Source organism: Pinus tabuliformis, chromosome 2_2, assembly GCF_031772625.1.
Source record: "Pinus tabuliformis cultivar Carrire ecotype Pingquan chromosome 2_2, CPIR1, whole genome shotgun sequence".
Lineage (NCBI taxonomy): Eukaryota > Viridiplantae > Streptophyta > Pinopsida > Pinales > Pinaceae > Pinus > Pinus tabuliformis.
Genome location: NC_142300.1, coordinates 1,132,962,551 through 1,132,966,491, shown reverse-complemented (window position 1 = coordinate 1,132,966,491; position 3,941 = coordinate 1,132,962,551). Strand labels below are relative to the sequence as shown.

Genomic DNA, 3,941 nt, shown 5'->3' with positions numbered 1-3,941 from the left:
CACTGAAGTGCATAAGAAGGACAACAGTGAGCAATTTTGATAAAGAATCCCAATCCCCTTAATGGCCTTTTCTACAACTTAAATCCAATGAGATCAGGAGAAGATAATATAACGAAACCAGTTGATATTCCACCGAGGAACCTGTCGCAAAGACATAAGCACTAACATAGCATATAGGAGAAACTGTTGTAAGCGAAATATGATAATGGGATCTGTATATTTCACCGCATAATCAAGCCTTCTATTGCATACAAGCAGTTCATCTCCAGCACGTATTTCAAGTTTGTCAAGTGGTAATTTATCTACTCCCAGACAGGCCCACAACCTTTTAACCTGCTAGCATGTGCATTTTTTTTTAAATTACACCAAAGAAGATTGCATGTGTCACAATTGTCAAGAACCAGTTAAATTTGGGGAAAATTGTTTATATGGTGTGTATATAGGGATTAGAATTTTATGAATTCTTCAAAAGTATTGTTTTACAACGTATGTCTGTAATTTTTAGGATTTGGGCATTGGTCATTTCCAGAACAATGCTACAAGCGAATATCAATTTCAAAACAAATCATTCAAATAAATATATCCATACTAACACATATAACAATGTAGAGATTTTGCAGCAATTACCGAATTTATAATAAAACAAAACCTCCCAGGAGTTCTACCAGTTAAACCTACTTGGCATAGGCATAATGATAACCTTAGTTTGCATATTTGGCTACAATATGTATTTCTTTGACAATATTTACATGTGAAAAGCCATCTTCAGCTGCAACAAGACGAAAGTTTCTCATACCATGGAAGTGGAAAATACCGGAAAGATGCCTCAGACAGATCCTGAACACGTCATTCGTCTATATTTCCTACTGGGACGTTTATATGGTGTGTATATAGGGATTAGAATTTTATGAATTCTTCAAAAGTATTGTTTTACAACTTATGTCTGTAATTTATAGAACCAGTTAAATTTGGGGGAAATTGTTTATATGGTGTGTATATACGGATTAGAATTTTATGAATTCTTCAAAAGTATTGTTTTACAACTTATGTCTGTAATTTTTAGGATTTGGGCATTGGTCATTTCCAGAACAATGCTGCAAGCGAATATCAATTTCAAAACAAATCATTCAAACAAATATATCCATACTAACACATATAACAATGTAGAGATTTTGCAGCAATTACCAAATTTGTAATAAAACAAAACCTCCCAGGAGTTCTACCAGTTAAACCTACTTGGCATAGGCATAATGATAACCTTTGTTTGCATATTTGGCTACAATATGTATTTCTTTGACAATATTTACATCTGGAAAGCCATCTTCAGCTGCAACAAGACGAAAGTTTCTCATACCATGGAAGTGGAAAATACCGAAAAGATGCCTCAGACAGATCCTGAACATCTCTTTCCTCCATATTTCCTACTGGCACGTTGCAGAACGCACCCCATTCCTACCGAAAGTTGGACATTTAAGATACTGACCCTCTGAATACCGCAAACTTCGTTTATAGCCTGTTCATTGAAGAAAACCTGTTTTTGAGAAAAGATGTATACTACACAGATCTATTATTCTTGGAATAAACAAACTGGAAAGATCCTTTAAAAGCCTGACAAAGGCTGAAATGAATGAAACACTTACAGTTGAGGATCGCTCCAAGAAATCACCATTCAATGTTGTTGGTCGTCTGCTGCGAAAGATCGCCGCCCATTCATCTTTCTTCCCCAATAAGTAACTGTACATATTTATATTATTTTCTATACCCTTTCGGCCGGACACTTGTTCTCTAAATCTATAAGCCCCACCAAATCACCAAATCCCGTATACTTATTCTCTGTCTTTTCCTATGAAAAAACTTGCAATGTCACGGGTAGTGTCCGTTGAAGTCGATCCAATTGCTCTTCTCAACTGCCAGCGTAAACCAACCTCCCAAATCTACAAATCTTGGTAGTGGATGGGGTTTGGCTTGTTAAAATACAGGAATAATGGGAGCCCTCTACTTCACCATGGAGTCGAGCTCGTCGAGACACCATCGTCCCTCCAGTCATTCCGGCGAACTCGCCATCCATGTTGTACCAGGAGACGGTAGAGATGGAAGGGTAAAATGTTCTTGACATCAGGGCCACGGCAGTTTATCAACCAAACGTAATTGGGATTAAAAGTTGAATAGAAGGGCGGAAGAGGATGAAGCCAGGCAGTCTCATTGCGATGGAGGTGGGTGCCATTGATGGACAGGAAAATGAGGCGTAGGACTAGGCAGGCGGGCAAATGCAAAGATGTTGAAGCCAAGGGGAGTAGATCTAGATAAGAAGATAGATAAGCCAGCCCAGATAATGAACCAGGCGACTGTCAACCCTGTGGACCTGGCATTGAATAGTCATATCCTAATCCCACCGCCTAAAGATTCTTTATGTTTGGTCACCAGCAAACAGGTGAAATTTCCTATGTCATTGCAGTTGTGCTCTTTCGTTGAAGAGTCATTTCAGGGACGCCTAAAGATTCCTTTTGTTTGGTCACCAGCAAACAGGTGAAGTTTCCTATGTCATTGCGGTTGTGCTCTTTCGTTGAGGAGTCATTTCAGGGACGCCTAAAGATTCCTTATGTTTGGTCACCAGCAAACAGGTGAAGTTTCCTATGTCATTGCAGTTGTTGTGCTCTTTCGTTGAAGAGTCATTTCAGGGACGGTAATGCGCAAGTTGCAACACGGGAGAGAGTTTGCGAAAGGGAACATGGAACATTAACATTATGGTGAATGTTAATTTTTTATTATCTTTGCTATCTGTAGAATTTTTTAGGTGTTCAATGTTTCCGATTGATTCAGTATCCAGTATGAGAGTCGTGTATGTATGGTTTCATGGTTTGTAATCGCGGTGAATGTTATTTTTTGGATTTTTATCATGTGTAAAATTGTTGAGATGTTTACAGTGTGTAGTTATTAGTCTTTAATTTTTAAAAGCCTTAATTCTTAGTTTTTAAAAGCTTTTATATATAGCAAGGCTTAAGCTTCCCTGTAAAAGGTTCTAGTATCCATATCTAATGTCAAAATCTTCTTAATATTATTGATATCCTCACATAGAGATGAAAGATATCCAATCATATTAATCAAAAAATATTCAAGATCTCAAAGCTCTAGAGCGCGCTCAACCCTGACCTAGCTGTAGAAATTTTGAATAATAAACACTTATTCACAGAGATTACCCTGATTATACACTATTGCGGAATGCGTGCATAATACATAACCTCCTCTACGTTGATCATCAATTTAGCAACATTAAAAACAATGAAGCATCAATCGCATGCGCACATTAACACAGTATGTAACCCGGGGAAAGCATACAGCTGAAAACCCCACACTATCTGTATATTATAATGATTGAGAACATGTAACAATACATAGTACAATACTCTTCACAAGTACTCTGTACTATCGCCACCTGTTACACACAAACTAGCTCAGATCTGATGCCTCAAATCTCCTCCACTATTTCCCTGCATCCACTGCGCAATCCTGCATGAGAATAATGATGAATGCCTGAAGCAAACTCGTATTTCCTTGGCTGAACCACGCAATCCTCATTGGCATTACTCAATCCCACTGATTGTGCAAGATCTCATGCACAACTATAGTCACAACTGATAGCAATCTCAACCTCTAACACCTGTCTCCACTGAACTGTCCATGCACTGAGTTAACTGATGTATTCTTTGGTTGCTTTATGAGTTAATAATTAGTGAATTAATTAATAATTAATTCACACAACTCATCACTAGTGTATTCTTTAGTTAGACTAAAATACAACTAGTTTAACCAAGTCAAACTGAACACAACTCCATCAACTCCACAATCAACTCCACCAAACTCAACCACATGAGTTCTAACTGAAGTCCTGCATGCAATAGCTCAACTGACCCACAAGAAAAGCGTATTTCCTTCTGACAGCT

The 3,941-nt window shown here is 37.9% G+C and overlaps 1 long non-coding RNA gene across 1 annotated transcript; it reads right to left on the bottom strand.

The window, feature by feature from the left end:
• Positions 1–1,156: 1,156 nt before the first annotated feature.
• Positions 1,157–2,778, bottom strand: LOC149197371 (uncharacterized). The gene is made up of 2 exons (XR_016254758.1): positions 1,641–2,778; positions 1,157–1,513 (listed from the first exon to the last, which is right to left on the bottom strand). It is a non-coding gene; the product is annotated as an uncharacterized LOC149197371 (long non-coding RNA).
• Between the last annotated feature and the right edge of the window lie 1,163 nt (positions 2,779–3,941).